The sequence below is a fragment of the Salvelinus alpinus genome, chromosome 19 (genome assembly GCF_045679555.1).
Source record: "Salvelinus alpinus chromosome 19, SLU_Salpinus.1, whole genome shotgun sequence".
In the NCBI taxonomy this organism is placed as follows: domain Eukaryota; kingdom Metazoa; phylum Chordata; class Actinopteri; order Salmoniformes; family Salmonidae; genus Salvelinus; species Salvelinus alpinus.
The window spans coordinates 10,455,476-10,469,085 of record NC_092104.1 but is presented as its reverse complement, the minus strand read 5'-3'; the positions used below and the strand labels follow the sequence as shown (position 1 = coordinate 10,469,085).

At 40.6% G+C, this 13,610-nt stretch overlaps 1 pseudogene; it reads right to left on the bottom strand.

Moving 5' to 3' along the window:
- Positions 1–298: 298 nt before the first annotated feature.
- Positions 299–3,413, bottom strand: LOC139544993 (uncharacterized; annotated as a pseudogene).
- Between the last annotated feature and the right edge of the window lie 10,197 nt (positions 3,414–13,610).

The following is a 13,610-nucleotide window of genomic DNA, read 5'->3' as shown; positions in this document are numbered from 1 at the left end:
AAATGAGCAAAGCTTTATTTATTTTTGAATCAGCTGTGTAGTGCTAGGGCAAAATCCAAAACCTGCACCCAGGGCAGGTCCCGCAGAGCGAGTGACAGGATATGCTGAATGTTCTGCTTCTTGGAGAAAGCAATAGCCATTTAAAGCCAACTTAATAAGCACGCTGTAGAATGTAGTGGAAATACCATGGCAAAAAGTCAAGACACCCAAGCTTGCCTATTTGATGGTGCAGCTCTAGTCAGTAGTTTCAGTCCCCAACCTTCTTTGTATGACAGACCTCATGAGTGACAAACGAGAATCAATGCAAAGTTTTATTAATGCAGTAATTTAGCGCAACAAGGAGAGTGTAACAAAATTATACAGAGGAAAGCATTCCTACATGCTAAAACCGATAACATACAGAAGACGCCGGAGCAGAATACACAAATAAATAAGTGTCTGTAGAACGATCAGTCCCCATCCCCCAGCTAAATACAACGTACACAAATACTGGATGTATTTATGTCCCCGGAACCCCAACAATGTGTGGATAGATTATTAAGCAATCTTACAAAACCACTAGCAATCAAGTAGTGATGCCAAATTAAGATGTCAAGAACTACATCTCCCACAAGTCAAGAACTACATCTCCCACAAGTCAATGCAGGATTACCCATCGTACAGACCTGCTGTAATAGAGATTACGTGCTTAACTTTGGTTTTAAAACACGAGGTTAACTATTATTAGCCTGGTCACAGATTAGTTTGTACTGTAAAGCCAAAAAAATATAGCCATTGGCTCAACAGCACAAACAGATCTGGGAAAAGGCTACCACTTTGCTATCTATACATCAATATAAAGCATGAGCTACTGTAGTCACTTAACACTACATGAAAATAGAAGGGAGATCTATAGGTGGGATCATTGATTAATTGGGCCAATAGGGCTCACATCAGACACTGATCAGCTGAGGGAACAGTTCATTGGCAAACACATCATCCCAGGATCCCTCCGAGCAGAGGGGGGAGGACATGTCGCTGAAGGGGGAAGGGGACCGCTCGTATCCAGAGTCGCTGTAGGTCTCCGTCAGGTAGGCACCAGTCTTCTCCAGGCCGCCCAGGGCCAGGTCAGAGGTCGGCGAGACCGCGGACAGGAAGTCATCCAACACCCCGTGACTCTCAGGGATGATGACCACTTCCTCCGGCTCGTCTTTGACACACACCACCTCGCAGACCTCCTCAGCCAAAGAGAAGACCTCCATCTTTGTCGCACTCTCCTCGTAATGCACTTCCTGCTGCCCAGGGGGAAGCGCCACCCCCTCCACAGGCTTGGTGTAGATGTGGTCAAAGTGGATCAGTTCATTAAGGGCCTCCAGCTTAACTGGTGTGGCCCCCAGAGCTGCAGGTGAGGGGGAAGGTACTCCTGCCCCCCCTCCGACCAGCAGCACCTCCTGCGCCTGGATCTCCTGCTCACTACACTCCTTGAGGAACAGCTCTGGGTCAAGGATGTCCAGAATGCCCAGCAAGAGATCAGACTGGAGGGTGAGAAGGACAGAATTACAATTCTGAACAGAGATAGAAGACCATACTTGGGTCTATGGGTAGATCTGGAAATGGCCACCAAACAACTGGGACGAATAGAAAAACACTATTGGAAAAGCTCTTGGCAACATAAATCCAATCAATTACTATTCATTATAAAAAGTGCTGGTACATGGTTTCTTCTCCAATTGACAAAGCCCATGGCACACTACAAAATGTCTGTTTACATTAGCCGTAGCAGACAAAATGGACTCAGTCTCACCTCAGAGTCTGTAGAGTCAGGACTGTCTGTATCCATTGGGAAATCTTCAGATTTGGGCATTGCTGGGCCTGCACCTGCTGCGGAGGCACACGTAGCCTGAGTACTGCAGACTCAGAAGACCCGATCCCCAAACCTGCATCAATCCCACTGGACTCCAACTCCTGAACCTGAGGAGAGAGGTGTTATAACAGTCAATTTTAAAACTGGGATGTTTTGTTGTTATTTGTCACATGCTCCAAATACAACAGGTGTAGTGGACCTTACTGTAAAATGATTACTGACAAACCCTTATACAACAATGCAATTAAGAAAATAGTTAAAATGTTTACTAAATAAACTAAAGGGGATACCAGTACCAAGTAAATGTTCAGGTTAGTAGAGGTAATATTACTGAGCCAAGGCTATGACAGATCTGACAGCCAACCAGGTGTCAACTTAGTTCACCCCCACCCTCCATCTTCTGCATAAGTAGCAACTCCACAAATCCTCTTACCTGTTTGGCTTCCAGGGTGTCCAACCCCAGCCTCTGTCTCAGTTCCTCATTCTCGTTCACCAAGCCACATGTCTTTCGCTGTAAAAGCCTGTTCTCAACATGAAGTTTCTTGTTCTAGAGAAGGAAAAAACATGTGAACACCTCAGCCTAGCAGCCATTTACACCATAACGTTTCCATGGTGGATATACATTTACCTCCAACTCCAACGCTAGAACTTGGTCTTCCAGGTCCCCCATTTTAGCTTTTTTTCTGTCTCTGGCTGTCTGGGCTGCAACTCTGTTCTTGAGTTTCCTGAAGAGGACAGATATTTGAAGCATTTTTCTTTAGAAATTGCTGACAGAAGAAGTTGACTAACAGGAATGGCTTGTTAGTTATTGCACAATCAGCCGCCATATTCCTGCCACGCAGGCAGAACAGATGAGTACAGCGCTGCTTCAAATGTGAACAACTGGGTCGGACCAGCTGACTGACTGTAGGCTACTCAAATCCGTTGATAAGCAATACCTGTTGAATTTGATAGTCCGGCCTAGTCGTAGGCCAAAGATACAAATCTACTTTATATTCTAAATGTAGAACGTGCATGTTTTATTCTTAGCCTAGTTATTGGAAAGACTGAGAATTGCTGTTCATGGAATCTTTCCAAATTTGGGGCGAAGGGAGTAGCCGGCTTCCGTTGGACGATCAACTCACCATTGTGTCACAAGATATTATCGCATTTGATTGCTAGATAATCAGGCCTAGTCATGAACATTGTTACACTAAACTGCCCCTTCATGAAACTAACCTGCGAAGCTGCTTTTCTTCAGGACTCAAATGAGTGAGTCTCTGTCTTTTTCGCAGGGGTGGCCCAGTTGTCGAATTTGAGTCGGAATCCGACGAATTCGCTTGGTTCGAAGCAGATGAGGGCAAAACGACCGAAATGGACCGTCTGTAGCACTGTGTTTCGCTGGGAAAGCCATTCTGTTTCCCAGATATCAAGATTACTTTATGTCCCGCTGTCACCACAACCATCTTGTTTACCCTTATGGACCTATATCGCTTAGAAATATTGGGTAAATTGTATTTAATTTTTAAAGAAACCTAAGGTTTCTCTCGGTCTTTCTATCCCCGTCAGTTCTCAAATATAAAAAAAGAGTACCGTTCGCTATCTATTTCTACAGTCGTGGTGAAATGTGATTGGCTCTCAGAGGCTGTGATGCTAATCTCTGATTTGTCATAGAGCTGATGTAATTAGCATTCCTCCCCTTTCCTGTAGGTGTAATTTTCAGTCCAGGCTACGACAGAGATATTAGAGAAAATACCTCTGCCTACACTTCGCACCAATAACAAACCCGACCCGTTAAAAATTCCCAATAAAAATACCTAGAGGCAAGTATTTTCACCCTGGTGTATTAGATTACCTTCTCTTTAGACACATTAAAAAGTCTGTTTCTAAATAGCAAATTCGTTTTCTTTTGGAGTACTTTCTGAATAGTTTACTTTATTCTAATGTTCTAACATTCTACTCAGTAGGCCTACATAATTGTTCTAACGTTCTAACATTCTACTCAGTAGGCCTACATAATTGTTCTAACGTTCTAACATCCTACACAGTAGGCCTACATAATTGTTCTAACATTCTAACATTCTACTCAGTAGGCCTACATAATTGTTCTAACATTCTAACATTCTACTCAGTAGGCCTACATAATTGTTCTAACATTCTAACATTCTACTCAGTAGGCCTACATAATTGTTCTAACGTTCTAACATTCTACTCAGTAGGCCTACATAATTGTTCTAACGTTCTAACATTCTACACAGTAGGCCTACATAATTGTTCTAACGTTCTAACAATTTACTCAGTAGGCCTACATAATTGTTCTAACGTTCTAACAATTTACTCAGTAGGCCTACATAATTGTTCTAACGTTCTAACATTCTACACAGTAGGCCTACATAATTGTTCTAACGTTCTAACATTCTACTCAGTAGGCCTACATAATTGTTCTAACGTTCTAACATTCTACTCAGTAGGCCTACATAATTGTTCTAACGTTCTAACAATTTACTCAGTAGGCCTACATAATTGTTCTAACGTTCTAACAATTTACTCAGTAGGCCTACATAATTATTCTAACGTTCTAACAATTTACTCAGTAGGCCTACATAATTGTTCTAACGTTCTAACAATTTACTCAGTAGGCCTACATAATTGTTCTAACATTCTAATATTTTACTCAGTAGGCCTACATAATTGTTCTAACGTTCTAACATTCTACACAGTAGGCCTACTTAATTGCAGTTGTAAAGAAGATTATTGCAATGGACACATTTTTTTTATTGCAGAAGGTTGCATCAGGTGTTTTCACCGCTGTCGCTAAATCCCCCCGTTGGTTTCTCCTCCATCGTTCAATAGTAAATGCTGTTTGTAAATGTATATTGAATTTAGATTACTGCCCTGACATTGTACAACTGCAATCCATCTCACTCATGTTGTGTGTGTGGCATTCAGGTCAAATAATGAAAAAGAACGGTTTTGTAGCATGGGATTGACTTGACTCATACAGGTCAACACTATGACAATGTTTATTACATGTTTTTGTCTTTTTATTCCCCAGTCCTTATTTGCATGCAGTACATATTCTCTGTTCTATGTCATGTGTCACTGGTATGTTGAAGGTATGTTTACAATGCATTTGGAAAGTACTCAGACCCCTTAACGTTTTCCCCAAAAAATTTGTTACAGCCTTATTCTAAAATGTATAAAACAGTTTTTTTTTTGCTCGTCAATCTACACCCAATAACCCATAATGACAAAGCAAAAACGTGTTTTTAGAAATGTTTGCAAATTATATAAAAAGAGGAAATATCACATTTGCGTAAGTATTCAGAGCCTCTACTCAGTACTTTGTTGAAGCACCTTTAGCAGCGATTACAGCCTGGAGTCTTCTTGGTATGATGCTACAAGCTTGCCACAACTGTATTTGGGGAGTTTCTCCCATTCTTCAGGTTGGATGGGGAGCATCGCTGCACAGCTATTTTCAGGTCTCTCCAGATATATTAGATCGGGTTCAAGTCCAGGCTCTGGCGGGGACACTCAAGGACATTCAGAGACTTGTCCCGAAGCCACTCCTGCATTGTCTCGGCTGTGTGTTTAGGGTTGTTGGAAGGTGAACTTTACCCCCAGTCTGAGGTCCTGAGCGCACTGGAGCAGGTTTTCATCAAGGATCTCTCTGTACTTTGCTCTGTTCATCTTTCCCTCGATCCTGACTAGTCTCACAGTCCCTGCCGCTGAAAAACATCCCCACAGCATGATGTTGCCACCACCATGCTTCACTGTAGGGATGATACCAGGTTTCCTCCAGACGTGACGCTTGGCATGCAGGCCAAAGAGTTCAATCTTGGTTTCATGAGAACAGGGAATCTTGTTTCTCATGGTCTGAGTCCTTTAGGGGCAAAATGCACTGCCAAATGTGGGCCCTTATATAGACAGGTGTGTGCCTTTCCAAATCATGTCCAATCATATTGAATTTACCACAGGTGGACTCCAATCAAGTTGTAGAAACATCTCAAGGATGATCAATGGAAACAATAGCACCTGACCTCAATTTCAAGTCACATAGCAAAGGGTCTGACTACTTATGTAAATAAGGTATTTTTGTTTGATTGATGAGGAAAACAATACATTTTATATATATTTTTTAATAAGGCCACAACATAACAAAAAAGTGGAAAAAGTCAAGGGGTCTGAATACTTTGCAAATGCACTATATGGTGCAATGAGGAGGAACATCAGTTTGTGTTTTTCCCCATACCTTTCCCAGTAGTCTGACATCTTTAACATTCCTCCAGTGAAGAAAGTGTGGCTTGGAATATAGACAATCTGTTAAAGGTCCAGTGCAGCCGTTTTTATCTCAATATCAAATCATTTCTGGGTAACAAATAAGTACCTTACTGGGATTGTTTTACATTAAAATGGTCAAAAATAAACAAAAATAGCTTCTTAGAAAAGAGCAATTTCCCAAACAAACAATTTTGCCAGGACTGTCTGGTAATGGTCTGAGTGGCATAGGGGTTTGAACTCTCGTTCTTATTGGTCTATTAACTCATTTACCTACCCAGTGATCTCACCAAAACAGGCTGACATTTCAGGCGGTCTTTTCAAACAGCTCTCACACTAAAAGTGCATTATCTTAATTTTCACAATTTCACAGGATTATTCTAACATTTACATCAACATTTACATTTGAGTCATTTAGCAGATGCTCTTATCCAGAAAAAAAATCACGTTTTTTGACTGCACTGGGCCTTTAATTAAAGCTGTTTTGCAACTTTCCACACACTCACACCGTGTACGCACATGCACATGCTCACACACAGGAACACACACTCTCGTGTTGGGATTTCATCATCCAACTGCAACAAGATGTTCCGCCTCTGATCTCTGTCCATGAAATAGACGGAATTCTCCAGAATGTTCTGTTTACTTCTTATTTTAATGTTTTGATAATACAGACTTCTTTCTCTGTATTGTCTATTCCTTGTTGAGCTTTTGACAGTCTGAAATTCATTTTCATTGTTATTAAATGACTGTCTGGTATTGTTATATATAGACTTTCTGAGTATGTGATCTTTGTTATGTGATTCTTCATTGTCCATTCAGTTGTATGTATTAATAGAAAACTGATGACAAAACGTAACCTCTTTGTAGACCTCAATCAATTATTTATGAGGGTAATACCAGCAGAATGAAATGCAAAAAGCACACATCACATATTGTGTTGGGTTTTGTTTCCAGTGTCAGTGGCTATTCACTGTGTTTCAGAGAACAATGTAGGCCTAAACTCTGACTATGTTCAATCAATCAATCAAATGTTTTTTTACATCAGCTGTTGTCACAAAGAGCTTTACAGACACCCAGCCTAAAACCCCAGAGAGCAAGCAATGCAGATGTACTGTTGAAGTCGGAAGTTTACATTCACCTTAGCCAAATACATTTAAACTCAGTTTTTCACAATTCCTGACATTTAATCCTAGTAAATATTCCCTGTCTTAGGTCAGTTAGGATCACCACTTTATTTTAAGAATGTGAAATGTCAGAATAATAGTAGAATAATTATTTATTTCAGCTTTTATTTCTTTCATCGCATTCCCAGTGGGTCAGAAGTTTACATACACTCAATGAGTATTTGGTAGCATTGCCTTTAAGTTGTTTTACTTGGGTCAAACGTTTCGGGTAGCCTTCCACAAGCTTCCCACAATAAGTTTGGTGAATTTTGGCCCATTCCTCCTGACAAAGCTGTTGTAACTGAGTCAGGTTTGTAGGCCTCCTTACTTGCACATGCTTTTTCAGTTCTGCCCACAAATTTTCTATAGGATTGAGGTCAGGGCTTTGTGATGGCCACTCCAATACCTTGACTTTGTTGTCCTTAAGCCATTTTGCCACAACTTTGGAAGTATGCTTGGGGTCATTGTCCATTTGGAAGACCCATTTGCGACCAAACTTTAACTTCCTGACTGATGTCTTGAGATGTTGCTTCATTATATCTACATAATTTTCGTTCCTCATGACGCCATCTATTTTGTGAAGTGCACCAGTCCCTCCTGCAGCAATGCACCCCCACAACATGATGCTGCCACCCCCGTGCTTCACGGTTGGGATGGTGTTCTTCAGCTTGCAAGAATCCGCCTTTTTCCTCCAAACATAACGATGGTCATTATGGCCAAACAGTTCTATTTTTGTTTTATCAAACCAGAGGACATTTCTCCAAAAAGTACGATCTTTGTCCCCATGTGCAGTTGCAAACCGTAGTCTGGCTTTTTTATGGCGGTTTTGGAGCAGTGGCTTCTTCCTTGCTGAGCGGCCTTTCAGGTTATGTCGATATAGGACTCGTTTTACTGTGGATATAGATACTTTTGTACCTGTCTCCTCCAGCATCGTCACAAGGTCCTTTGCAGTTGTTCTGGGATTGATTTGCACTTTTCGCACCAAAGTATGTTAATCTCTAGGAGACAGAACGTGTCTCATTCCTGAGCGGTATGACGGCTGCGTGTGTTTATACTTGAGTACTATTAGTTGTACAGATGAACGTGGTACCTTTCAGGCGTTTGGAAATTGCTCCCAAGGATGAACCAGACTTGTGGAGGTCTACAACTTTTTTTATTGAGGTCTTGACTGATTTCTTTAGATTTTCCCATGATGTCAAGCAAAGAGGCACTGAGTTTGAAGGTAGGCCTTGAAATACATCCACAGGTACACCTCCAATTGACTCAAATGATCTCAATTAGCCTATCAGAAGCTTCTAAAGCCATGACATAATTTTCTGGAATTTTCCAAGCTGTTTAAAGGCACAGTCCACTTAGTGTATGCAGTAAACTTCTGACCCACTGGAATTGTGATACAGTGAATTATAAGTGAAATAATCTGTAAACAATTGTTGGAAAGATTACTTGTGTCATGCACCAAGTAGATGTCCTAAACGACTTGCCAAAACTATCGTTTGTTAACAAGAAATTTGTGGAGTGGTTGAAAATTACTTTTAATGACTCCAACCTAAACGTATGTAAACTTCCGACTTCAACTGTATCTAAAGCTGATGTGGTTTACAGGGTGGAGTTCTGCCCCTGTGTATGTCACCTCAATGGTGTAGCAACAGGAACTGCTAGAGAAAACAGGCTGTTAGCGTAGCTTTACAACCCACTGGCGAATTAATAACATCTGAAAAAGTGAGCGTCCATAGACCTGTCTCTTCTTTGGTGTTCTCATGTTTACACATCGTTTGGGAGAAAAATCAGGATGCACTGTCTGAGGCTTCTGTTACTCACAACGACTATTAAAATAGATATATCTTTCTGTGCACTTTAACCCGTTCATTGTGAGTCAAGCAATTAATTTATATCTCATTAGATGTTGAAATAGGATGTAGCTGATCATCATTTTGTCACTTGATCAGGGATTTTATGTCACAGTATCACCATGTCCTGATGTGTATCTTCAATGTGAGTCTATGGCTGCATTTACACATGCTGCCCAAAATCTGATATTTTTCTACTAATTGGTCTTTTGACCAATTACATAAGATATTTTTACATCAGATCTTTTTCAGTGCTGACCTGATTGCTCAAAATACCAATTAGTGTGAAAAAAGACCAGAATTGGGCTGCCTGTGTAAACGCAGCCTATGTAATATTATACAAGACAACATGGGCCATATGAGTAGCCTTACACTTGTCAGTGGTGTAAAATACTTAAGTAAAAATAAGTACTACTTAAGTAGTTTTTTGGGGGTATCTGTACTTTACTTTACTATTTATATTTCTGACAACTTTTACTTTTTCTTCACTACATTCCTAAAGAAAATAATGTACTTGTTACTCCATACATTTTCCCTGACACCCAAAAGTACTCGTTACATTTTGAATGCTTAGCAGGACAGGAAAATGGTCCAATTCACACACTTATCAAGAGAACATCCCTGGTCATCCCTACCGCCTCTGATCTGGCGGACTCACTAAACACAAATGCTTCTTTGTAAATTATGTCTGAGTGTTGGAGTGTGGCCCTAGATATCGGTAAACTCAAAAAACAAAAAAATCTTGCCGTCTCGTTTGCTTAATATAAGGAATTTGAAATGATTTACACTTTTACTTTTGATAGTTAAGTATATTTTAGCAATTACATTTACTTTTTACACTTAAGTATATTTAAAACCAAATACTTTTAGACTTTTACTCAATTAGTATTTTACTGTGTGACTTTTACTTTTACTTGAGTCATTTTCTATGAAGCTATCTTCACTTTACTCAAGTATGACAGTCGGGTACTTTTTCCACCATTGACACTAGTAAGGATGTTATAAATCCCTGTATCGCTATTGATAGATTGGTTGTCTTTAACTTGGGAAGTTGTTGAGGGACCCCCCCCCCCCCTGTTATGTGAACTGGCGAGAGATGAGTGTCACATGGAGTTTCTGTAAAGTGAGAGATTTCTATTTACAGTGAACCAGTGACATGTACCAGTATTCATATCAAAGAGGTTCTGTGGAAATACATAAGAGAACATTGTATGTAAGCCTCACTCCTGTTTCTGTAGCGTAAGGCAGCTTGATGTGTATGTAGTTTCTCCTAGACAGAACGCTAGTCTGAGCCCTTAGCCAAACCAAAGACACTAAACTGTCACGGGCACTAGTACATTTCATGAATATACAGCACATCCTGTATGGGATCCTAGATATCCTGCTGCTCGGCCCCACCACCACCTCCAGGGTATCTATCTGGATTAGCTACTATTTCCGTCGTGGTTTGGGAAAGTAAATAAAGATTAACCAAATTTAAAACTGAAAAAGGCTGAAGAGTTCCAGTGAAGAGTATTTTCAGAACTACAGGTAGGTATTTAGCATGATATATTTTTTGAATGACTCATAGTTTCACAGTTATGTCCAAACTTGAGATGCGTGTCTTTCGTTCAAGTTTGACAGCCCAAGTTTTAACTCATATTTTCATGTGAAAAAATTGCTTTGATATCCATGAGAGATTGGTGTTAAATTAGAAGATTCAGTGCATTCTGATAATTGTGTGTGTAGGAGATTTTACAGGGTTTACAGAAGCACAATTAGGCCAGTGTGTTGTGTGAGGCGATACAGTGCTATGTAGCTAAAGAAGTGCTTTTAAGAACACTCTCTTTACTCAGCACTCACTGGGTTTGTTTAGCCTAATGATCCAGGGTTTGGTTAATCTAGAGAGAGAGGAGCACTGAGAGGTACAGTATCCAAAGTAAACCTAGTGACCTGCCCTATAGCTCCCAAACCACACCAGACCAGACCCAGCCAATGTTATCACTATGTACAAGCACCAGGAGGGAGGGAAGGAGGTCGGAAGATACCCCAACCCTGCCCGGAACACACCAGAGACAGACCTTATATTTATTTATTTATTTCACCTTTATTTAACCAGGTAGGCAAGTTGAGAACAAGTTCTCATTTACAATTGCGACCTGGCCCAAGATAAAGCAAAGCAGTTCGACACATACAACAACACAGAGTTACACATGGAGTAAAACAAACATACATTCAATAATACAGTAGAAAAATAAGTCTATATACAATGTGAGCAAATGAGTTGAGATAAGGGAGGTAAATGCAAAAAAAGGCTATGGTGGCGAAGTAAATACAATATAGCAAGTAAAACACTGGAATGGTAGATTTGCAGTGGAAGAATGTGCAAAGTAGAAATATAAATAATGGGGTGCAAAGGAGCAAAATAAATAAATAAATACAGTAGGGGAAGGGATAGTTGTTTGGGCTAAATTATAGATGGGCTATGTACTGGTGCAGTAATCTGTGGGCTGCTCTGACAGCTGGTGCTTAAAGCTAGTGAGGGAGATAAGTGTTTCCAGTTTCAGAGATTTTTGTAGTTCGTTCCAGTCATTGGCAGCAGAGAACTGGAAGGAGAGGCGGCCAAAGGAGGAATTGGTTTTGGGGGTGACCAGAGAGATATACCTGCTGGAGCACGTGCTACAGGTGGGTGCTGCTATGGTGACCAGCGAGCTGAGATAAGGGGGGACTTTACCTAGCAGGGTCTTGTAGATGACCTGGAGCCAGTGGGTTTGGCGACGAGTATGAAGCGAGGGCCAGCCAACGAGAGCGTACAGGTCGCAGTGGTGGGTAGTATATGGGGCTTTGGTGACAAAACAGATGGCACTGTGATAGACTGCATCCAATTTATTGAGTAGGGTATTGGAGGCTATTTTGTAAATTACATCGCCGAAGTCGAGGATCGGTAGGATGGTCAGTTTTACGAGGGTATGTTTGGCAGCATGAGTGAAGGATGCTTTGTTGCGAAATAGGAAGCCGATTCTAGATTTAACTTTGGATTGGAGATGTTTGATGTGAGTCTGGAAGGAGAGTTTACAGTCTAACCAGACACCTAGGTATTTGTAGTTGTCCACATATTCTAAGTCAGAACCGTCCAGAGTAGTGATGCTGGACGGGCGGGCAGGTGCAGGCAGCGAACGATTATGATTAGGGGGTTAGGGTTTGTGAATTACAGGCCTCTGTTCATATAGGCTTAGTTATCCCACATAATAACCCCCAGAGAGGGGGAGTGTACAAGGCATTTATGTTCATTTATAACCTTCAGAGAGCACAAGGCATACATCATAGTTCTGTTCCATTCCAGAACACTTATGGGTTCCAGATGATGATGTAACTGTGGTGTAACATACTCCCTCATTTTCCAGCTTAGCAGCATTGTGTGGAAGTTATATTGCACAGTAAAAATGAACATGTTTTTTTTGTGTTAAAGTTTTTAATAACTATTAAAAAAGGGCTAGACAAAATCAGACCACAACAACCATCCAATAAACAGACAAACACTCATTCCAACTCTGAAAAAGATCACCATGTAAATCAAAATCAAAATGTTATTTGTCACATGTGCCGAATACAACAGGTATTTGTGAAATGCTTACCGTGAAATGCTTACTTACAAGCCCTTAACCAACAGTGCAGTTCAAGCAATATAGTTAATCAAATATTTACTAAATAAAATAAAGTTTAAAAATGTAATCAATCAAAAAGTAACACAAGAAATGTACCTAACAATAACAAGGCTATATACAGGGGGTACCGGTACTGAGTCAATGTGTGGGGGTACAGGTTAATCGAAGTAATTTGTAAAGTGACTATGCATATATAATAAACAGCGAGTAGCAGCAGTGTAAAAACAAGAAAACCTCAGTTGCCTTGCTTTTTTTAAGGCTCGCTCGCTGAACTCTGAATGTTATCATCCTAGATGGTGATGGTGTAGATTTCTACTGAAATTATATGATGGCCTGCCTGCCTGGCGTAACAGTCTATGACTTGGGTGGCTGGAGTCTCTGACAATTGTTTGGGCCTTCCTCTGACACCGCCTAGTATATAGGTCCTGGATGTCAGGAAGCTTGGCCCCAGTGATGTACTGGGCCATACGCACTACCCTTCCGGTCAGATGCCGGAGTAATCTAACAATTCCACAACAACTACTTAATACACAGAAATCTAAGTAAAGGGATGGAATAAGAATATGTGCATATTAATATATGGATGAGCGATGGTCATCTTGCATAGGCAAGATGCAATAGATGGTATAAAATACAGCATATACTGTACATATGGGATGAGTAATGCAAGATATGTAAACATCATTATTAAAGTGGCATTAACTGACTAGTCATCCATTTGTTAGAGTGGAAAATGATTCAAGTCTGTATGTAGGCAGCAGCATCTATGTGTTAGTGATGGCTGTTTAACAGTCTGATGGCCTTGAGATAGAAGCTGTTTTTCAGTCTCTCGGTCAGCTTTGATGCACCTGTA